At 41.5% G+C, this 24,796-nt stretch overlaps 1 protein-coding gene across 6 annotated transcripts in view; it reads right to left on the reverse strand.

Moving 5' to 3' along the window:
• Positions 1–24,796, reverse strand: part of OSBPL5 (oxysterol binding protein like 5) — a 218,839-nt gene that overhangs the window by 193,640 nt on the left and 403 nt on the right. For 3 of the 6 annotated variants that reach the window (XM_074954867.1, XM_074954868.1, XM_074954869.1), the window contains exon 1: positions 24,121–24,636. The exons of the other annotated variants lie outside the window; for them this stretch is intronic. The gene's annotated coding sequence lies outside the window, so the exon portion shown is untranslated. Of the gene's footprint in view, positions 1–24,120; positions 24,637–24,796 lie in introns of those variants that run through there. 6 annotated transcript variants of the gene reach the window in all.

Below are 24,796 nucleotides of genomic sequence, written 5' to 3' on the forward strand. Positions count from 1 at the left end.
CTAGCCAAATGAGTCCCTAGTCAGGAAGGGTAGGCCCTATTTATTTTTATTTTTCAAAATGCTTTTCCTTTTAATATACACTCTCTCCGAAGATCTCTCCTCGAGTAATGTAGTTATAGGGTGTGTCCCTATACATAGCCTTTCAATGTTGGCAGTTGTAAGTGTAGACATAGCCTAAATATGTATAAAATGACATGGGCTAGATCACCCCGCCCCTGAGAAAACTTCCAGAAGGAGGTATGAGAGGGAAACTTTTGCCCCATAAGTCATTCTCTCCGTAGATTAGGGGTTTGTCCTTCCCAAATATCAGATTGGGTGTGTAGTCCCAACAACACAGGCCTCAAAGTCTACTGGAGCCTAAAGCCGTCTTGTGTGGATGCCCTTAGAGCTGGTAGGAAATTTTTTTCAACAAGATGTTGGTTTTTTTGGTTGGGAAATGCTGATCGGTTGAAACTGAAACTGTTCACAGAAATGTGTCAGTTTGACACAATCTTAATTGGTAAGGTTTCTCAGGTCCAGAATTATTGTTGATGGTGGGCTTTTGTTTTTTGGCAAGGAGTGGGGAGGAGAGGCGAGGAAAGAGAGAGAGAGAGACTCTAGCACCTATTGGTTATAGGGTACTTAACTGGGATGTGGGAGAGACAGGTTTAAGTCCCTGCTCTTAATCAGGCAGACTTGAACCTGGGTCTCCCACATCTCTGGTGAGCCTACTTTTTGTTCCAATGCAGAACGAAAACAAATGTTGAAACCTGGAAATTTTTCAAAATCAGACTCCTTGTTTTCCAGCCTGCTCTAGATGTCCTTTGCATTTATACCAGCTCTGATGCCCCCTGCAACCTGGACCCTGGCAGCTTGACTCCATTGGCAGCTGGCCTCTGCCCTCCCCAGCTCCCTCCTGTGTTCTCCAGCATGGCACAGGCAGGAGAATTATGCCTCTGGTGTGAGCTCACTGAGGGAAAGGGCCCCAGCACCCTCTTCAGGGAAAGCCACAATTCTGTCCTCTCTGTGTAGCCTTGGATAAGTCATTTTAATGTCTCTCTTATTTCCTCTTCTGCAAGTTAGAGGCAATACTTCCCTGCACCACTGGGGTGTTATGGGATTAATTACTGAGTGTAAAATGCTTTGAAGATCTAAAGTGCTATATTCAGTAAAAGCTAAGTATTATTATCAGACAAGTCGGGTTTTTTTAAGGCAAAATATGGAACTGGTTATATAATTTAAACGAGGTATCTTCAGAAGCCACTGTAGTGCTTCAGCATAGACGCTCACAGCAGCGACAGGACGGGTTCTCCCATTGCAGTAGTTAATCCACGTCCCCAAGAGGTGGCAGGTAGGTCAACGGAAGAATTCTTCCATCCCGCCTGGCACTGTGTACACCTGGAGTTAAGTTGATGTAGCTACATCTCTCAGGGGTGTGGATTTTTCACACTCCTGAGAAACGTAGCCATACCAACGTAAGTTTCCAGTGTAGACCAGCCCTTAGGCTCCATTCCTGCGAGTTAATAGACAGGAGCCAACCTCTGGCCCAGTGTGGAACCCCATGAAGTCAACAGTGCTCCATGCGGGTGCAGGAGTCAGTTGAACGTTCGAGATGGAACATTCTTTTTCATATAAGTATTGAGTCTCTATATGCATACACATGCATTTATACTTCCAATTGTACTACAGAATACAATATGTATGGTACTATATCACATAGATGAATGTAGTATTTATATTCCATGTTGAATATCTCAGTGCTAATATATATATGAAAATGTGCCTGACTGAGTACAACCAGAACACTTAGTGGAAGTATAGGGCCCGTGAGGGTTAGGGGCCTCTAGCTATCACATATGCTATCGAAAAGCTGGGTATGATATTATCTTCCACAATACGCAATCAACAATGATAACACAATTTACAGCATATTTTAGAGCACAAAACAGACCATTGATTTTTCTCTATGCCCTTCGCACCAATTACAGGGGAAACATATAACCTAAATATGAAGTGAACTGAAAATGATTTCACAGGCACTGAACAAAATGCCAGGGGGACATGGTGTCTGGTTAGACAGAAAGAAGGCAGAGATATAGAGAGGAATGACCTTGTTCTGCACAATAGAGTAATTCATATGGATGAGCCAGATCCCCCAAATTACAATGTACTTGGAGAAGAATCGTATTATGACTGCAGCTCAGCCTCCACCATTACAAGCACTGAGTCAATTCTATTGGTTAAATGGGAAAAAGCGGATAAAATAAAGCAAGTTGTCTTTCTGAACGCGACCGTTCTCCATACACGAAAGGTGTGGTGGCACACTCAGCAACAGCCTGAGGTGGTTTAAATCAACACAGCTCCATTGAAGTGATGGACTTACCCAGACATGTCAGTTGAGGCTCTGGCCCCAAATACTCCTTTGGGGTTACGGGTAATGTTTTTCTGTAATACTTATTTTCCTCCAGCATGAACTGTCTATCCCCAGGGAGTGCTATCTCCTCTGCTGTGTGCGCGCCTGCATGCATTCCATGTGAACTCGCTGCTGTGTTATGAAATACACAGAGTTCAGTCCCACCTCTGTACTGCCAAAGATGGAGAAGGAGAGGCCCATAGACTCTACCCTGGGCTGTCCCCTTTGTACAGCTGAAGGGATGGAATCTGTTGCTATCTCCAGTCTCCCGCAGCAGGTACAGAGCCAGAATAGCCTATGTCACCTTCCTTTACAGCTGCTGGTGCAGGGATATATTGTGGTGAGGACAGTCATGTCACTTGTGAGAAACAGATGCAGTCAGAGCACTTTCCTCACCTACTGGACAGTCCCTTGGGAACCACTGCCAGCTGGCACAGATTAAAGCAACTCTCAGGCTATTCTAACCTGAACCAGGACCAGGCGGAGAATCAGGGAGTCTCTAACTGGCTTCTCTCCTATCTGCTAACCCATGTGGAAACTCAATGCAGCTGACAATCTGGCCGAGAATTAAGGACACCCTCTACTACACCACAGGAGCCTGTCGGAGGAGACAAGCGGGGAGACTAAAAGATTTTTTTTAAAGTTTCATGGTTGCAGCCAGCACTAAGTTCCTCCAACACATCCGCTTGGATGTGAACTTGACCGTCTCCTTCCTCAGCCCAGGGAATATTGGGAACAATGATACATCTACAAAAAAGCTATAAAATTGGACATATCAAACCAGCCCAACTCATAGCAGTGTAAATGACTGCTGCCTCTAGGCTAGAATAATGTACACACCTTCCTTTTTCCATCTGCCACCAACAAAAGTAGTAGAGAACCTCCCTACCCACCCACAGGTCTGCTGTGTCAACACAAATAATCACAGCACAAGATAGTACCAAGGTATTTGACAGATAAACATGCTTTCCCCTAAGCAGAGAGGGACATCTGTGAAAGGCTTGTGAAATACAACAGCAGAAGTTGCCCATTCCCTGAATAAAACAGTACAGCCCAAAACTCACAGAAAATACAACAGCATATGAATCAAGGAAAGCGCTCATACAATCATACAGACAACAAAAATGCTTATCACTCATTCCAGCTATCACCAAATACAGAGCAACTCATTCCTTTTTGAGCCCATCCCCGCATCCCGGTCCATCCCCTTGGTCTGCCTGGATAGGAATGATTGATCATTCATGCAATTATTATTATTACTTCTAAATATTGCAGTTGTGCCTAGAAGTCCCTATCACTGATCAGGGTCCCATTGTGTTAGACTCTGTATAAACTGATCCTCAGAAAGCTCACAGTGGAGGATGATAAAAAAGGCAAACAGACAAACAGACAAATGGGGTTGGATGGGATTGGTGATGCCGTATGAGTACAATCAGGCACAGCTGCATAAGTAGTCTGAGTAGTCAAAATGGCCACAATTAGCCACCAGTTTAGCTATAGACTGACTGCTCCTTTACTATTACCAAAGTTGGTAGGCAGGCTGTCAGCCTGATCACTATAGCCCTGATTCAGCAAAGCATTTAAATACATGCTTCACTTGGAACGTGTGCTTATGTCCCATTGCAATCAATGCTTTAATAAACAGGGATGGGGTTACTCACGAGCTTACAATTAAGAACGTGCTTAAGAATCTGTATTTTCTCCCCTCTCCTCCAAAAAAGGATTTAAATCTTGTCGGATAATTTCTATTAATTGATCAGGACTGGGATTTTTCATGAGAGCCTAAATCAGGCACTCAAATCCCATTGACATTCATTGATAGTGCCTAACTCCCTTAGGCTCCTTTGAAAATCTCAGCATAGAAAAAGACACAAAAAATTGTATGGGGTTCAGAAGCTTCCTCCTTTTCTCCCCACCCTACTCCAACTCTAAAGCAACATAAGGGACCCTTACTAATTCACATTAATGACTGGGAGACAGAGATCATGTATGACTAGATGTTGCAAATCAATGAGTCTGTAAACAAACAATTAAAAAAAGCTGTGACAGTGCATTGTGAAATGTACTTTGCTCATTTATTTGTTAAGTTTAGCATTAGTTGTTTAGGAGAATATCGCCAACTCCAAGGCCTCAAAAAAATCAAGAGATTGGGTTAAAAATGAGATTAAAAAAAATAATAAATGTGGGGTTCCTATTCATGGCCTGCTGAATTTCAAGTCATTAGGTTACAGTAAAATCACTTTTTCATCCGGGAGGATCAGAAATTTAATTTTTCTTTTTCCTTTTATTTTTTTTCCAATGAAAGCTGAGACCCTCATGTAATCCCATGGCTCCAGGAAATATGTCTTAAAGAAAGACACGAAATATCATGAGACTTGCAATAAAATTTCAAGAGTTGGCAACAGTGAATACTTCACAAAATACTGCTAAATTCTCTGTAGTGTATTTTTTAACAGCCTTGAAGCCTTGACTATTACCCTCTGCTATTAAAATTTGGCTAAGAAGTGGGAAGAGATGCTGTGGTTTTTTGTGCAAGTTAGCTAGGTGTGAATTGCAGAGATTTAATTAAAAAACCCTATACAAACCAACAACTCCTGTGCATAATGCATGTTTTAATGGCAGGGGGCTAGACTAGATGACCCTTGCGGTCCCTTATATCCCGTCGGTTCTAGGTCTATGACACTGTCTCAACCTTGACTCTACACATTCCTGGTGTAACTCATATTCTTGAAGGTGGTTTTTTAAGCATAAGTGTCTGTGTTCTATTGTTTTTAATTCTAAATCCTAACTAGATCTCTTCTTAACAAGGCAGTTCCAAATTAAATGAATAATATGAACTCTGCTTCCTGTTATAGCAGATTGTCTTTAATGGTTTTAGAGGGGCCTCTCCCATTAGACGTCCATTGATTGTGGGTTACAAGCTGGCTTCATTTAATTTCTGAAAGGTTGCGGCACCATATAAGGGCTGCATGGGGGGACTGTGGGCAGAGAACCCATGCAGGGATGCCACAGATATGGCTTCTGTGCCCTCAGTCAGCACTCTGGAGCAGCAACTGTCTTTTCATTATGTGTGTGTACAGCGCCTAGCAAAATGAGGGCTGTGTTTGAGGCCTCTAAGCACTATGAATAAATAATAATAATGAATCCCTACGATGGTTAGAATGCACAGTAGCACAGAGTCTATACCCCGCCTATATCCCATTAAAGGTAAAAGGATGTATATGGACACCTCAAGAAAATACAATACCCAACAAGATTCTACACTTCACTGGCACCTTGGGACGTGATTGGAAGGCAGAAAGTCAAGCACAAATGGAGAAGGGGCCTTTCCTTGAATTAGCCTCAATAACTGTGGAGATTGGCTGCTTTTCCCCTGCTGCTGGAGGACATCTAGGTCAGTTAAAACTAAGATCCCCCAAAGATCATTATATCTCTTGCAAACATTGAGAATCAGCAGTGTTAACCTGCAGTCACTTAGGGTAACACTTCTGCTGACTGCAGTGGAAATAACTGAAATCACCACTTTACACTACGTGCTTTTTGGACAAAGAAGAAGAAACAGGTGGGGGATGATTATACTGCAAGAATTGTTCAATGACAATTAATCCATGTAGAACTAACTTCTCTGTGGTACTGTGCCAAGATCAGTATTCTGTGCTCTGCTCACTGAATGCAGGTCAGCTCTGCAGATTAAAGCTACCTACTGGAGATCAGCTTTCTTGCATAATTTGAATCAGAGATATTTCAGCTCTCTCAGTCATTCACATGATAATTTTAGACAGATAAGCAAGACAGCCTCTTACATCCTGAAGAATTCAAAAGCACCTAACAAATTACAGACACACCCACGCCTGAAATCAGCTACCTCTGGGGTGGAAAACAGTACAGACTGCACAACAGGAAGGGAAGAAGAATGTGTAAGATGTACAAAGTAGGAGACCTACGTGTTTTTTAGACAAAAGACAGATCAGACTATTGTTTGCAGCCCAACCACTGACATTTCAGCGTTCTCCATGCTCCTACATACAGAAGGGTTTGTCTACAGAGAGAAATTTACTGGCAGAAGTATACCAGTATAATTATACTGTATATAACTATAGCCCCGTGGGCACTAATTCTGGAATAGAAGTGCCTTTTCCTAGTTTAGTTTATGCTGCTTCCAAAGCAACGTAAGCAAAACTGGAAAAAGGCACTCTTGTTCCAGAATAAGAGTGTCCATATGGGCATTTATAGCAGCCTAATGCTACCAATACAGTTCTTCTGGTAAATTCCCCCATTTAGACAAGCCCTAATTCTCCTGATTTACTTCAGATGGGAAGTTAACAGTATTGACACTTAGTGAGGGGGAAATCTTGGGCCAAATTCTGCCCTCATTTATACCCATTTCTCCCCGCTGATGTCAATAGGATTGTATGGGTGTTGTTAAGGGTAATGTACAGTGCAGCCAGAGAAACCCATTCACAGTACAAATAACAAGATGTATTGGTCCTACAAAACCCTCTGGCACCTAACTGATTAACTATTTACATATATGCAGAGAGAGCATTCCTGTAACAGGTATAACTGAGGGCAACATTCGGACCTTTAAGTTTATGAATTTCTACCATAGCAAAAAACGAAAACCAATCAAACTAATTTTGTCATTTCCTCAATGTATATCTCAATCTCATCCCATGTGCTTTGAGGAAGCTGTCTAGAAATGGGAAAGAAAAAAATCCAGACTCCCCTGCAAGTGGGAATTAATAATCCCCACTATCCCTATTCCTCTCCTTCCATTGTGAAATAGGAGCGACTGTAGTTGAATATACTCAACATGAATGAATGAATTCAATGAGTCAATGAATTCAATGAGTCAATGAATTCAGTCTGGTTGGAACTGGGCTAAGTTATCTGATGTTTCTGACTCGTTCTCCCCATCTGGAGCCTGAACCCATACTAGGACACGCAAGGCTGCTCTTTGCATAGAAACCTGAGTAGCCAATTCACCCAAAGCTACTCTGAAGAACAGAGGCCACTGTGCGTGTCATAGGGTGTTGTGTAAGACTTGTTACATCACGGATGACAGGAAAAGTGGACAAGTTAGAGGTGAGTCAAGGCCCTTATGGAGGTTCTGCACGTCCAACCATGCAGTTATGGAGGGATTTGGGAATCTGGCAATTACATCACCTCCAGACAGGAGAGGCTACACTCAGAAAGTTTTTCCCCTTGAGGTCTAAAGACATTGCATCTCCCAAACCTCATTAGGACTGACTGAGATGAACTCTCAAGTCTGCAGCTGTAGGGTGCTCTGGGTTGAATAGTGAAGGGTTGAAGAGGATTGAAACAAGTTGTGGGTTCAAATGTGTACAAAGATAAGGTGCTCATATACTCTTGTAACAAGTACAGTATAAGTACCTGATACATCTCCCATTCAAGTCCATGTGAGTCTTTCGACTAGTTTCAATTGGAATTGGATCAGGCCCTACTTACCTAGATATATTAAACAGAAGTAAAGTGTGTATTTCATACAAGTGGGGACCAGAGATGCTTTGCCACTTCCTTTGCAGAGTCTCCTGAGAAGACCAGCTCTGAACTGTGGGCAATAACAACACTTATCTACTGGGAAGGTTTGAGACAACACAAAGGGAGAGAATTGTGGGAAAAGAGTGAGAGGCTGTGGTTTGCTGAAAGTTAACATACCTCTGAATTAACAGTACCTGTGCTTTTTATCCCGATTTATTACACCAGAGCAGAGGTACTGAGACATTCCTCGAGTTTCATTAACCTCGCTTTTTCCAGTGAAATTGCGACTGACAAGTTATTCAGCGTTAACTGGCAGGTTTTCCAGAACTGGCACTGACCATGGCAGTTTCTCACAAACTCAGAGACATAAACACGTAGAAAAAAAAAATCACCATTAGCTAAAAAAGTCTGAATGGAAAATAATAATTTTAAAACTTTAAATGCCAGGACACTAGTCTAAACTCCTTTGCTGTGGTAGTTAGAACAGTTTCTGATGTTTGCATGGTTATCTAAATATTGTATCAGATAAGAGAGCACTTTTATAAGAGAAGGCAGGAGAAATTATTTTCTCGGACTCCGTTTAGGAATGTAGGAGTGCCTGATAAAGGCTTTAATGTTTACAATTCAGCAAAGACACATTAAGAACCAATGAAAAACTCATGGAGGATTGGGAAAATTGGAGGCTGGTAATAATGGTCCCTGCAGCACTGTACCCCATTTTCCCAGACCTGACAGAAGCAGTTCTGTGGGTCCAAAGTTTGTGTTGAAGAAGGGGACACGCCACAGAAGTTCCCACGAAAAGAAAATACAGCCTGAAGTTTCATTAGCAATAAGTGAAGCAGCCGGCAGGCAGCACTGTAGGAAAGAGATCTGTATTGAGCATGCCTAGAGGCCAGTGTTGCATGCAGAGAAGCCTGCATTTATTCCATAGCATCCTGGCCACCAACTTGCATTCCTGAGGTGTCACTTACCAACTAGGTCCTCCTGAAACCAGACCCTCTTTCACCAGTTCCACTCATTATACTATATTTGCGTTTCTGGGGGCAGCTGTGATTCGGGAGAAGATGAGGTAGCCCTGGCCTACTGAAGCTCTCTGGTGAGGGATCAACTATATTTTGTGGGGAGCAGCATATTATGGGGAAGTGGAAACAGAATATGGGACGATCAAGGGAATCCTCTTACAGGCCCCCTTATACAGGAGGGGATGATCTGGGTCCCCTAACACACTGGTTCTCAACCAGGGGATACATCAACTCAACTGGATATTTGCCTAGTTTTACAACAGGCTACATAAAAAGCACTAGCGAAGTCAGTACAAACTAAAATTTCATATAGACAATGACTTGTTTATACTGGTCTATACACTGAAATGTAGGTACAATATTTATATTCCAGTTGATTTATTTTATAATTATATGGTAAAAATGAGAAAGTCAGCAATTTTTCAGAATTAGTGTGCTGTGACACTTTTATATTATGGTGTCTGATTTTGTAAGCAAGTAGTTTTTAAGTGAGGTGAAACTTGGGAGTACACAAGACAAATCAGACTCCTGAAAAGGGTACAATAGTTTGGAAAGGCTGAGAGCCATCACTCTAAAACAAGCTGTCTTTAGAACAGGATGCTTAACAAATAAATAAACAAACAAACAAACATTTTAACTTCAAACCTTTATGCATTTTCCATTAAGTTTCTGTAAGTGCACACACACACACACACGCTTACTTTGAAGCAGCAGGATGGACTTTTAAACCATTTAGATATGAAGGACTGGTAAAGCAGCCCTGAATGTGAATACTAGTCCCTCTGGGATGCCAAGACGCTGGGACTGCTTTTTCAAGCCTGACACAGATGGTGCATCATTCTAACTACAGTATATTGCAGTGTTTTATAATCCAGCAGCCACTGCCAGAACTGACAGGTGCAGAGCCCCAGCACATATGATGCCACCACTGAAAAAAAAACAAACCCCACTGAGCTACCCAGGAGTGCTTTGGATAAAGTCATTGAAATAGCAAACTGGCACATTTTGAAAGCAATCCACTTTGAGTAGACCTGGCTTCCCTCCGACACCAATTAATAGCGACACGAAATCCTTGACTGCTAAATGTGGAGATTCTCCCCATTGAATTTACACTTAATGACATCTCTCAAGGCTAAGCAATCTCTAGGAAAGATGACGCATTTATCACGGAATTATGTATGTTGTTTCCCCCTTTGGAAAGAGCTTCTGCTCAGCTGCATTTAGAGCATTGTTTGGAACCATGTACAATATGTATGTCTCCTATTTTCCCCCTGCATCTTTGTGGTGAATGTAGCTTTGTAACTGTTGTCATTTTGTTTTCTGTGTATTGCACCTCCAAAGGCCTAGGAATCTTCTCTTGGCTGAGGCAGCTGCCATTTTGTGAGGCAGCATGTTATTGAGCTGACTGCTCGTTCACAAAGACTTTACTTTCGTTCTTTCCCCTTACTCTAAAATAAAAGGCATTCCAACTGAGAAGTATAGTTGTTGTTTTTTTTTTTGTATAGACAAACAGAACTCTCACTATGTTCACTTCAATAGTATGTGTAAAACGGCCACAAACAATCCAAACCTAAACCACTCCCACCTTTACCATGTAAGGCACATTTCACTGCCCCCAACTCACAGTCCCAGCTGTTTGTCCTGCCCTTCTGGATGGACATGGCACATGATTATCTCCATCAGTTCCATCTCCAGCTATTTTCAACTCTGTCAGCATAGCTGGTGCTATAATTGAGCTATAACCCTGTCTCCAATGCCATAATTTCAGTATCGTTAAAGGCCATTTGGATTTGCCAGGAAAACATTACGGTAGTTTCAGACTTAGGCTTCAAAAGATCTGCCAACATTTCAGAGCTATAAATAGGGATATTTGGGGAGAAAACTAGGGATGCAGCTTTTAATTCTATTGAAATACTGTACTTTGGGAATGAGGGAGCTTCCTGGAAAGACAGCATGGAAAATTATGAATTCATGGCAACCTGAAAACTACAGAGAATACAGTTAATTCTAGGGATTTTTAAAATGCCTTAATGCCTTGTTTTCCAAGCACAAACATTTGCTCACTTCTTTTTTGTTATCGTGGTCACTCCTCACTTGCTTTCCGCTGCCCACTTTCTACTGGGGATAAATGCAATAAGCCAGCACCACTGCAGCACATAAGTAAGAAGCTACTTATGAAAACTGCTGCAAGCCTTATTTGCATTCATTTGAACTAATTACCAGTCTTTTACCAAAGCTGCGGATGGCTGCACCTTCCTTGCAAGCAAGGCATGTTTGCTTTAAAAAAGGAATATTCGAATGCCACAATTTGAAGGAGAAAACTTTTTTCTTGATCTTTTTATTGCCTGCAGACTGCCAGCAGATAATTAAAGTGATGTAAGAACAGTAAAAGAAAGAGAGCATAGAAAATAAAAAACTTTTATTGCCTCAGAACAAACCAACTGTCCACACCCTTTCCAGGAAGGTACCTCAGTCTTCTGCAAAGGCTGTGACTTACAGCTCTTGGTAGATAAACAACTGAACTGGAGCTCCTCATATGATACCATGGATAAAAAGGGATAACACAATCCTTGGATGCATACATGGGAGAATACGGAGCAGGAATAAGGAGACGATATTACCTTGATGTGTGACATTGACAAGACCATGGCCAAAATATTGTGTGATGTTCACCCTTTAAAGACAATACTGAAAAATTGGAGAGGGCTCAGAGAAAAGCTACAAGAATAATTCAAGATCTGTGAAACACTGTACAGGGAAAGACTTAAGGAGTTCAACCTATTTAGCTTATTGAACAGAATGTTAACAGGCAACATGATCATGGTCTATAAGCACATACACAGGGAAAAGTTGTCAGATAGTAGTGGGCTCTTTAAACTAGCAGTGAAATATCCTGTGGCTGAAAATTAAAGCTAGAAAAGGCCAAACTGGAAATAACGTGCAAATTTTTAATAGTGAGGATAATTAACCACTGGAACAGATTACCATGGGATGTGGCAGATCCACTATCACTTGAAGTCTTTACATTAAGGTAGGATGTGTTCCTAAAATAGATGGTTTAGTTCAACCACAAGTTGTTGAGTTTTATGCAGGACATGCTCGGTGAAATTCTATGGCCTGTGTTATGAGGCAGTCAAACAAGATGATCGTAATAGCCTCTTCCCGTTTTAAAAGCTATGATATTACATGTCTTTTGAGAAACACCAGTTCAAATATGGGAGTTCTAGCCTTTCTATTGGTTCTCATTCATTTACACGGAATGCACATAACTAGAGTACACTCCTGAGCTCTAACAACTCCATTCTCAGGCACAATGAAAGCAGTGCATATAACTCATTGCAAAACAACTGATAAAGCACTCAGTGATGAGGAGGTAGTACTGTTGAAATGGCTGAACATCCCTAGCCCTGTAACACTGCGTGTATTCGCCACTACCTCTGTTGAATTGTTCCATTTAAAAATGTCACAGCAAAATGGCTTTTAAACTTTTTTATTGTTTCATTTTCTATTATGCATTCCAGTGCTTCGTAATAAATGGTATTGTTATTTACAATATTGAGTGTCTCATCTGCAATGTACCAGCATAAAATCAGTCACCCATATGTCTACAGACAGCACTAGAATTGTCCATGAACCACTCTAGAATACAATTCTCGGTCTCCTGAGGGCACCAGATATATTTATAATTACACCTCAACTCATTAAAGAAATGTTATAAAAGCTAGTTTGAAATGTATTTATTTAATTCTCCATTTAGTTTTTACTCACAAGGTTAACAGAAAGACAAGAATATCATCTGACGATTTTATCACTGGCTTTAAGGAGAGAGAGCAAACAAGTGTATTGTGATGTGAATATATTGAACAGACTAAGGATGGATGAATCAGCTGTAACAAGAGGAGTCCTGAGCTTTCACTCAGTCCACACAACAAACCACTGAAAGTCAACAACCCAACAAAACATTTGAACAACTTGTTTTTCCTCCTTACTTTTAAATTGCAAATACCTCTAATCCAATTTAGGTTTATATAGATGACCCCGGCCTTTCCAATACCACAATATCTGAGCATCTCTCAGGGTATTTGTGGATTTACTCTCACAACACCCAAGTGAGGTAGAGCTGGTTTATATTTTCCTTAAATGGGGAACTGAGGCATAAAAAGAGGAAATGATTTGCCCAAGGTCACAGAGGAAGCCTGTGGCACAGCTAGGAACTGAATACAGATCTTCTGAACCTAAGGCTGCTGGCTTACCCTCTTCACTCTATCTGGGACCATATCTACCAAAATATGGTGAGGAAAACTATTCTTGGGATATTTCCAACCCATCTAGAAGCAGATCCCAGAAGTATCAGAGACAAGCATATGACTACAAGCTTTCCATACAAATATTGCAGGCCAGAGAATTTGGGACAAAGATACGAACTTTTGATGCTGATCTGAACTGAACCTCTGAGCCTTTTGAAGTTCATCCAGGGCCAATATGGACTTCATAGTAATTAGGTGAGAAGACTTATATTGCTTAAACTTTTTTAGGCTGGGAACTGGAATGCTCAGCAGATTAGTAATGCACTACTGAGCCTTTAACCTCTAGGTGACCGATTCAAATCCAGTCTGGTGGTAGTCTGTGTGAAATAAGGGAGTGTCCTGAGTATAATTCCTAGAAAACTAGTGTCCATATCATGAAAATCACCGTGGATCAATTTAATGGCAGTCCCAGCAGAGAAGCCAAGTAATGAATGGACGTGGAGAACATTGTAATAAAGCAGAGACTAGACACTGTGGTGATCTGCACACTAGAAGTATCAAAGGTTGATAGACAGAGGAGCAATCCATATGCTCCCAATGACTACTTAAGCTCAAAAAGGGTTGAATGAAATTTCTCCCCCAAGTAATCATTTTTAACAACATGAAGAACTGGGCTGCACTTGCAGCAGTTCCTACATCAAAAAAACTTAGAACTGAGTTCCTGCCATTTATTCTAAACATGAAATAAGAAAGTGTATTTGGGATGCAGTAACCTGTGATTTTTAAAAAATACAGTTGTGGTCTAAATTGCGATTTGGATTATGCATCCACACAAGGGAATAAAGGATGGGTGGGGTTCTTACTCCCCCTACATCTCTTCGTAAGTTACCTGGACCTTGCGTTCAGGTACACAGGCGTGCAGTGCCTACCGATTTTCCCTGACAAAGCAGATGGTTGGGGACCGGGTGTGCGGGAGAAGAGAAATGAATGGAGCCAAGGCTATACTACCAGCTGTGCTGGAATAGGGGGTCAAGGTGTTGTAACTTTCAACAGCAAATTACAGCTTCCCCTGGAGCAAAGGGGAAGAAGGGAGGGAACTGAGCCTCAGAGATGCCTCTCTGGCAAAGTGCCTCCTGACGCTATTCCGAGGACAGCACTGCACATGCAGCACCCCTGCTTCTGGGCTGTGCCTGAAGGTATAATCTAGCCCTTTAGATCTATTTCCAAAGCCATTTTCACTTTGAGTGCCTGGTGATTTCCCTTTAAAAACTGCCACCTCCCTAGGGCAGAGCACAAAGTTTTAAAAGGGATGCGATATCTTTTGGGAATCAGTGTTGCAGTTTATCAATGGGGAAACTACACTATGAAGTCCCACACTGGTCCAAATATGCTTTCACAGTTGGAGAAAAGCTTCCTTTTCCAGCCTTGGCTACAGTAATACAGCACAACTATTCATTACCCTCATCACGGAAAAGGCCCTCTCAATGTATACTTAATATAATTATGGCAAATTAAAAGTGTTTAGAAAAGGAAACTCTTTCCTTTCCAGAGCTACTACCTTACCTCTCTTAAACCCTGTCACTTGAAAATGGGCCTACGTATTTAATAGAGTGACCTTTCTTGTTTCCGCTCAGTGAGTAGAGAACTCAGACGTTAGCATGGAGGAGGTTTAAATTCTATTTCTGAATTTTATGTTACATGTCCAAGGAATAACTAGAGAATAGCAGCACAATGTTCCCCACATATAGCTAAGAAGGCTTCAGTTCCAACACTGAGACAGCTGTTAGAAGGCAATTTTCATCTCACTTGCATTTGCTCACATTGACCTCAGTTAAGTTTCCCCCTTTTCATAGAATCATAGAACTGGAAGGGACCTCGAGAGGTCATCTAGTCCAGTCCTCTGCACTCAAGGCAGGACTAAGTAATATCTAGACCATTCCTGACAGGTGTTTGTCCAACCTGCTCTTAAACCTCCCCAGTGATGGAGATTCCACAACCTCCCTAGGCAATTTATTCCAGTGCTTAATCACTCTGACAGTTAGGAAGTTTCTCCTAATGTCCAACCTAAACCGCCCTTGCTGCAATTTAAGCCCATTGCTTCTTGTCCTATCCTCCGAGGTTAAGAAGAACAATTCTTCTCTCTCCTCCTTGTAACAACCTTTTATGTACCTGAAAACTGTTATCATGTCCCCTCTCAGTCTTCTCTTCCCCAGATTAAACAAACCCAATTTTTTCAATCTTCCCTCACAGTTTATGTTTTCTAGACCTTTAATCATTTTTGTTGCTCTTCTCTAGACTTTCTCCAATTTGTCCACATCTTTCCTGAAATGTGGCGCCCAGAACTGGACACAATACACCAGCTGAGGTCTGATCAGCATGGAGTAGAGAGGAAGAATTACTTCTCATGTCTTGCTTACAATACGCCTGCTAATACATCCCAGAATGACGTTTGCTTTTTTTGCAACAGTGTTACACTGTTGACTCATGTTTAGCTTGTGATCCACCATGACCCCCAGATCCCTTTCGGCAGTACTCCTTCCTAGGCAGTCATTTCCCATTTTGTATGTGTGCAACTGATTGTTTCTTCCTAAATGGAGTACTTTGCATTTGTCCTTATTGAATTTCATCCTATTTACTTCAGACCATTTCTCCAGTTTGTCCAGATCATTTTGAATTTTAATCCTAACCTCCAAAGCACTTATTTGAGGAAAGGATTCAAATTTGGCTACAAATAAAAATGTGTATCTTTCCAGTATGAGCAATTTCGGACTAATGATGTGGTGTTAGTGTGGTTTTCCTTCAAAAGATACAGGGTGATATCCTGGCTCCACTGAAGTCAATGGCCAGGATTTGACGCACAGTATCATCAGTGAAACACAGAAGCCAAGAGGGGGATGGATATATATATAATATGTTTATATGCCAGTTAGCTGCATGATATTAAACTATAAGGGCTCAAAGATCCTGCAAACCTTTACTCACATTTGTAGTCCCTCCTTAGGGAAGAAAGCCCATTAAAGTCAATGAGACATTCCATGTGAGTAGGATTTGTAAGACTGGACTCTGCGCTAGTTGGTTTTGCGCCACAGAAGGCTGTGAAAATCCCAAAATGAGAACTTCCCCAGAAGCCCAACCCATCTTTAAAGCAAGTAACTTGACAGCACTATGGGAAAAAGTGATAATTTGCCTGGAAGCAGCTATCCAAGTGACACTCTGATACATGGTGATTTGGTGTTTTCATAAAGAAATAAAACATTGGCTTGTAATATTTGAAGTGCTATTGGAAATATCATTTTTGACACAGTACATTGATACCGGTCATAAGAGGAAATGTCCTTATTGCTACCATTGTTCAACACTTGAGAGAACATTACCAATAATTAGCAGCAGCTCTCTATTAACTATGTGTCTTGTAGATAACAACGAGGTGCACGTTAACACAATGCAATCACTTGAGGACAGCTTTATAGCAGAGAACAACATATTGTGCTTTTCTGGGAAGGGAAATTTCAAGCACTGCGGGGATTATTTTGGTTAAACTGCTTGAGTCACACCGTCCGTTTGTTGTATTTACAGCGTTGCTCGCTTGCTTTTCTCATCTAGTCCCTACCTACTTTATACTCCCTCATGAAGATGTACCTGGTCATAGAAAGGGCAAAATTGGAACAGTTGCACAATCTCTCCCCTCATCTGATCGGCAGTCATTATTCTCCAAAAAAAAAAAAAAAAAAGGAGTAATTGTGGCACCTTAGAGACTAATAAATTTATTTATTTATTCTGTCTCTTCTCTATCATGAGGGGCATTATAAATAGTATAAAACAGATAAACTGGGCCAAGTTAACCGGATTTACATCAGGCAGGAAAATTGGTCCATTATAAACAGAATCGCAAACACAAATGTTGTACTTTTCCGACCCCAAACACCTATGTCCTCTCTGGACTGACAATAGTAGAAATCTGTTTGGAATGCAGCTCAAATTATTGGCCTGGCCTGCTAATACTCCAACCCGAATGAGATGAATTCATTGTTTAGAGAACGCCTTCTTAACCTAAGTAAGGATTTTCCCCTTTATGAAAATTTTTTTTAAAGCTAATGTTGTTCAAAGCTGAATTGACTTTGACTCACATATAAAAGAAAAAGGTCACAGAATCAGAAGAAATCCACATATAAAATAAAAAGGTCACAAACTTTTTTTCCCAGAAGAGGGGGAAAGGTTCTTAATATCAGTTACAGACTTACAATACAGTGTGGGGGTTCCTTTTAAAGCAACGTGGCAAGAGAAAGCTGAGAGATTCATCTTATAAAATGTAAATCTGTTCTACTTGTGCTTGTGCCAGGAGCTTATCAAAATGAACCCACTAGTCCAGTAGTAATTCCAGTGGTAATTTCACATCAGACTTCCAGGGATTCTGTGGATCATTCAGCAGCCTTTCCTCAGTGAATAGCAACACATTTGCAAAGATGTTAAAAAGCCTTGGCTCCTTAGAGTCACATCTCGCTGCCTTAAAAAAATTATTCAGGGTATGTGCCAGACAATTTTCAAGACAGGGAGAAATTGTTCCTTCTATTTTGCCAAGATTTCCCATAATGACTAATAGCTAGCCACACCATGCTGTACAGCAGAGTTCCCTAACCCTAGTGAAGGAGACGTGTAAATTGTTTACCAACAGACTAGAGGACTGTGTCATAACAATCAAAGAAAAGAGCAAATCAGCTGAACAGCTGCCACACTGGCTTCTGATTTTTTTATTTTTATTTTTATTTTTTGGTGTGCTCTCACTGGCACTCACCTACAACTAACAAAAATCACGACCTCTTTGTAGCACTGAAAAAAACCCCAGCAGCTACCCCGGAGCTTCTACTGGTACTGCGTTAGCGTGGGTGTAAAAATATTTTTAGATTAATCTTGACTTTCAATTTGAAAAAATAACCAGCTAACAGCGTTCAGATTGTTATCTCAGGATTTTATTTACATGCATTCCTCAAAACCACACAACCTCCACTATAGCTATACAAAAAAAAATTACTGCTTTTAGCCACATTCTGCATCAAGGACTCTTCTGATGCAGAAGTTGTGCAGACAGTTATCACCTGTTGTATCTTCATTTGGGGAGGAGGGTACTAATTAAGGGAAGAGTTAATTGAAGAAGGATGGTTTTATGGTTAAGGCAATTGATTGGGACTCCAGAGATCTGAATTCAGCTCCCGGTTTTGCACCATGCTTCCTGTGTGACCTAGGGCAAGTCATTTAAATTCTTCTGTGGCTCTGTTCCCCATCTTGTAAAATAAAGATAATAATCCTTCCTTGCTACCCTTAGTCTGTTTGATTGAGTGCTCTTCAGGACAGAGATTGTCTCTTAGGCTATAGCCACACTAGAGAGCTTACAGCTCTGTGCCGCTGAAAGTTCACTAGTGTAACCGTTTTAAGCTGACAGAAGAGAGCTCTCCCATTGACTTAATCTACCCCCAACAAGTGGCAGTAGGTATGCTGATGGGAGAAGCTCTCCTGCCAACATAGCACTGTCCACATTGGTGCTTAGATTGGTGTAACTTATGTTGCTCTGTGGGTGGGGGTGGCTTGTTCACACCCCTGAGCAACATAAGCTACACTGACATAAGTGGTAGTCTAGACATAGCCTCACTGTGCGTACATACATCGCCTAGTACAACGGGGTCCGAATCTCAGTTTGGACTTCTTGGCACTAACAGCACATAAATAATTGAATTACTATGATTTCTTTGGGGGGATTTTTATAGTAAATGCATTTGATTTTTCCTGTTTAATTAATCAACACTGAGCTCCATAAGTGTACCAGTGATAGTCGATGCTAATTAAGGCTACATAGTATTTCCAATCTTAACACTCCCATTCCAGGGCTGATTGCAGTGTGTTACTTTTACTCGGTAACACAAATATTATATCGTTCAAATGGAAACTGAATTGCTGCAAAACTGTCACTACACTAGAGTTGATTTACAAAAGGGCAGAGTTTTGTTTTGAATATATTTCATAAACATTGAGAAGGCTGCTTTAAGCACCAAGAAAACGTTATTGATCTTGGCTCATAGCAAAGAATTACAAGAGATTCTCATATCTTAGAGAGCGAAAAACTGCATAAGAACAACTTGCACCCGTCAAAGGTGCTGTACCATGAACATTATATTTTATAACTGAAAAAAAAAAAAGAATCCCAAGCTAAGACTTTGTACGTGTTAGTTTTCAGCCCAGAGCAAAGTTTTGTCTCCACATTACAAAGCCCACAAACCAAAGGGAGTACAATGGAAATATTGACACAACCTCCACTATAGCTATACAAACATAACACAAATAATCTGAGATTTCAGAGCACTCCAAAGGGAAGGCTCGGTCTCCAGAACAATGGGTACCTTTTAGTTTATCTTTATCCACCTTGCTAATTAAACAAGTAGCCTGGCAATTCTGGCTTGGAAAAATCCTCTTTCATCCTTATGAAGGCCTGAAGTCATGTAGAGGCAACATTAACAAACATATCAGTCAGATGCTACAAATTCTGCAGACTATTCCTTCTTAATCACCCAGTTTCCTTATGTTACACAGACACCTGCACACACAGTATCTGGATCCAAATACAAGTACTATAAAAGGCCTTTAGACAGTATGTGGGAATAACTGATATAAAGTCTCGGTCCCTGGATCCATCTTTAATGAAGCATTCTAAGTCTGGATATGTTATTTCAGGATTTTTTGTTTGCATGTTCTCTCACTTGGAAGCTGGGCAGGAAGGAAAGAAATGTTGCATCCATAGATCTTTTTTGGCTCCTGCCATCTGCAAAGTGGCAGCTGACGGAAATGTTTGAAACAGCCTTGTCAGAATGCTGGCTGGAAATTTACAGTATGCTAAAATGTGTCAAATTATCATCATGGCAGCAGAATGTGGGTAATAAACTTTGCAGTCAGGAAAAGTGTACTTCAAGAGAGTAACTGATTAACAGAGATTCAGAAGCGAGAATTAGGAATGTTTATAAAGTGGACACCAAGATGACAAAATCAAGGCAGCACGCATTTCTGCTTAGTGGAACTTTGTTTGTTCTCTGGGGTCTACACTTTAGGAGCTCATCCTACAGAGCAAGAGACAGAACGTGGAAAAGTTTGGAGCTGCTGAGCACTGTTCCTTAAGTGCTAAGGAACTTAAGGTCAACAGCTGCCCAGAGTGTGCTGAGAAGAGGGTGAAATTCAGCCATACCATTCTGAGCCAGGTTTGTCCTCTGACTTTCACACAAAAATCTAGAGGAGTGTCGAGAGGCCAGTTAGGTACACAGCAACCACATTGCTCCATAAAAATTACTACCAGCTTCACCCCTAGTCGCTTCTTGTAGCAGTGTGCTCAGTGTCGGGAGTCATGCATTCTGGAAAGCACAATGCAAATCCCAGCACAGGCAGTATGGAGAGCACCAGCCATGCGTAAGAACAGCCGCAGTTCGAGATGTGAGGGTAAAACAGGCCACTGTAATTCCTTTCCAAAAGGACACATTCTGATTGCCAGCTGCCCTTTCTTAAGATGTATCTTGTTTTCCTTTACAATCTCCTTAGTAACCACTGCAGGAATGTGTGCACACCTGAAATGTGGTGCAAGAGACATCTTGCCACAGAAAGCGGAGCCATGAAAAACAGCAGTTTTCGCTGAGCAAATCCTGTGATAATGCACACAAGGCAGAGAGGTAACACTAATGAAGAAAACCCCAAATTAGGCTTCTTGCCCTTTAACAAAGTGACTATAAATTGCAGATACGGTGGCTGGAATAGCTTTCTACTGGCTTGGTAAATCAGAAGCAGGTAAGCACCATGCCCAGGATACTTGGTAGCGGCTTAATTTGTGCTGCCTCCTAGTTGCCCTAGAAGAGTGAGGGCCTGGTCCAATAGCCACGGAAGCTGATGGGAGCCTTTTCATTGACTTGAATGGGCAATGAATGGATCCCCTAGACAATGAGTCAGTTGAACGCTAAATCAGACTGATCTAAGTAAATACTGTAGCATAATATAAAATAAGCAGGACTAAATTCTATCCTGGAATGCAGGTACTATTGATTTCAAAAAGATCCCCCTGGGTATATTCAGGGGCAGAATGTGGCATTAACCTGAAGGTATTGCAGATTCCAAACCATAAAAGCTTTTCCGGGGCTCTTCAGAGAGACTCATCCTCTCTTATGCTCTGTCCAGTAACGCGTCTTGTTAAACACACAGCCTAGTAATAGAAACTGAAATTCTGTTCCTCTCTCCCACTCAGCTCATGATTCAATGTTGCAATAAAACATATGGAAATTAAACGTAGGGGCCATAAAAAGAATACAGAAGCAAATCCTTCCCTCAGCTATGTTTGTGCAACCCACATTGAATAAATCATTCCATAACCTCAGTACATTTACACAAGACTGAGGTCTCCAGTTTCCAAATGAAACCCAGATTAAGGTGCCTGTTTAAATCCTATTTTGCTGAATCAGACAGAACGTATCCTTGCAGTCCATGTGGGGCAGAGAAACCACAGGGATGTAGCTTCCAGCCAACAAAGGGACAGGAATACATTGCAAACCCCACAGATTTATGACCCAGTTCAGATATTATCCTTCACCTTCACCTTCATTCCAGGGTCCCTCTCACCAACAATGGCTGAGTGGCTGCCATTGTTTGCCCACTCCCAGTGCAATCTGTGAACCACTGTCAGAGTTTCACCAAGCCTATAGGGAAATGCTTTGGGCAGCATTAACTGTCTGCAGGTTTTTGGTGAGAAAAAGCCTACCTGTGGAGAGAGAGGGAAATAAGGTTCAAAGGACAGCTCCCCCACCGGGCACTTCCCTCCTCCATTGCCTGGCCTTGCCTTCTGAGAATTTGTGTGTCAGGGAGAAAGATGCGGGGAGGAAGGGCACCCCACAGAGGGGAAAATAGTGACTATGTGAACCTCTGCAGCTTTGTTCCTTTCTGCCCTGTGCTCTGGGGTGAAATGAATGGGCCAGAGTGTTGAATTTGAGTTGGGTGACATGAATGTGTTGATGGTAAAGGTTAGCGATTTGCTAGTCCCACACTGATCTCTATTACTAGTTTCAGATTATTCTGTACAGCACTTTTAGTCTTCAAAGCAATTGACAAATATAGGTCCTGATCCTCCAAACTATTAAACACATGTTTAATTTTAAGACCATTTACTTCACTGGGACTAATGCTGGATTTAAACTTAAACACAGGCTTAAGTATTTGGATCAAAGACATAACCTACCTACCCTTCATATTACAGGAAGTGCATTGAAAATGGGTCCCACCAGCCAGACATAATGTATTTTGAAAGGAAACTATGTCACTTACAATAGCTCTCAATTCCTTTTGCCAAAACTGACAGTCTGTTCAAATCCACCTCTAGCTCTAGTATAAAGGTGCTCTGAGTGCCTGATTGATTAGTTGTCGGAGAAAGAGTTGAACTACAGTATTCTGACTTTTCACTGCTCCCACTGCTAAATCCCAAAGTGCAACAAATGCACTTTAAAAACAGTAATATGCTGTGTGTGTGCTGGCCTTGGTGAGCCATTTCACAAGCATGAGTAAATTTAGCCACTACGCATTTCAGATCTTAAAGATTTTTGATTATTTTGCTAGTTGAGCATTCCAAGCTCTTCTAATGTATTTCACATTGCCTCCTTAGCTCTTGTTTACAGATATATAGATATAATTTTGTAGGTAGCTAAGCTGTGCTGTCAGAGAACAAGGTATAAAGAGCCGGAGTTTAAATAAAGATCTATTGTAACAGTGGACCTTTAGGTTAAACTCATTCAGAAAGGAAACTATTCTCTTTTATATACAGAAGTGACAGCTAGAATTAGTATACATTTCACTTTCAGCACAAACACAGCCTTTCCTAGGATGTAACAAAACTGTGATCTGGATAAACAGGAAAATTCCATGGTCTCGTGTTTGTACAAATAGAACCACTATGGGGTACTGATTCAATTATATTCTCTGGCATATGAATGAAAACAAAAGCAAATGCACGTAATTGTGCAGTCAGATGAGATCTCATTTAAAACAAAAAGAAAAGACTGAGTTGTTCTGTAATTATGTTCTTCTTAACACAGTGTCCCAGCTTTCAATGAGATTTTGTTTTCTTTTGTTTTCTGTACATCTTAACTCAGGCAAAATTCCTAGTGATTTCAATGGGGATTTTTGCATGAGTAAGGAATGACAAGTCAGTCTCCACAGGAAATGAAACCTCAGTTTCACCAAGTGTTTTCTTAGAAGTATGGCTTCTAATTGCAAGCGTGGAACTGTGGACATTTTTGTTTTTTTTTTAAAGACAGCAGTGATCCTATGTTGCTATGAATGACAAAAATGCCACAGAAAAACAAGTGCAACATTCATTTAATGTGTGAAGATAATGGCATCATAAAGCAAGTATTGGTGCATTTCTTGTCTGATTCACTGGGGAATGGATACATGGTGCATGTTATATGTTGTCTACACGGGCGCTATTATTATGGTCTATTGAATTTTTGTGAAGTGCAGCTTAAATATTTGTACCTGTGCCCCATGCAAAGGATGGGTAGGCATTTCAAAAGTAAAGTATTATACAAATTAATATTCCTGAGGCTTCTTTGCAAATGTTAATTTTCTGCCTGGGGAGGATTCCCATATTTTCAAAGAAATAGATCCCAGTGAATGCTGAATGCTCCATTGTGTGGGTGCATTTCGAGAAGCGCAGACTCTGAATGATGTGAGGTCGAGTTCACAAGGATTTAACTGCTAGCATTGGCAGGATTCAGTTATTACTACTGCATTAATAAAAGAGAGGCAAGACTGTAAAATCTTATCTTCAACAGCACGGGTATTGTTCGTGGGGAGAGGGAAGATCTGCCCGTTCACAAAGCATAAGAAATCTCAGCTATCTCAAATACACACACACACACATTTATGGCCAGCAGAAAGGATGCCTTACCTTCTCAACGCGTAATCCCTGACAGCTCAGGCCGACAGAGCCCCTGCCCCAAATCCTGCTGGAGATCAGTGGAGCAAATTTCCCATGTCCTTACTGCCTCCTCCTCACCATAGTAAAAAGTTCCTCTGAACACCTCTCCACCGGGTGTCTGACATGATGCCTAGCTCGGCGGTGGCTGCCAGCCTCCCTCCCCCGGTCTTGGATGTAAAGATCCTTCTGTGGGGCCAGACACGTTTCCCCTGCCCCCTCCTCCGACCTGTCACCGTCACCAAGTCTCTCCCAGGCACGGCTCGGTGCCCGGTGGGCTGTGCTCTCTCAGTGGCAAGCAGCCCCCTGCCTTTCCCGAGCAGTTGTTGCTCCCCTTGCCCTAAACCCCTTCAGTCAAAACACACTGGCTGTTTGCGCGTTAGCCGGCCTCTGGAGCTGCTGCCCCTTCCCGGTCCTAGTCGGAGGGGCGGCAGCGACAGACAGCGCGGAGGAGAGAGGCATTTACATTAGAACGCTGTACAGCTGTTTGAGGGAGTCTGCAGCAGGAAATACCAGAAGACTTATCCAACCACATTACAAAGGGGGGGAGCTTCTAAAACCTGGGCAGGATCATCGAATCCTGGATTGGATTTTAACATGGTGTTTGCCCACTTTTATAATTGAATCGGGGGGGGGGGGTAGGGAAGGG

Source organism: Natator depressus, chromosome 6 (assembly GCF_965152275.1).
Source record: "Natator depressus isolate rNatDep1 chromosome 6, rNatDep2.hap1, whole genome shotgun sequence".
Lineage (NCBI taxonomy): Eukaryota > Metazoa > Chordata > Testudines > Cheloniidae > Natator > Natator depressus.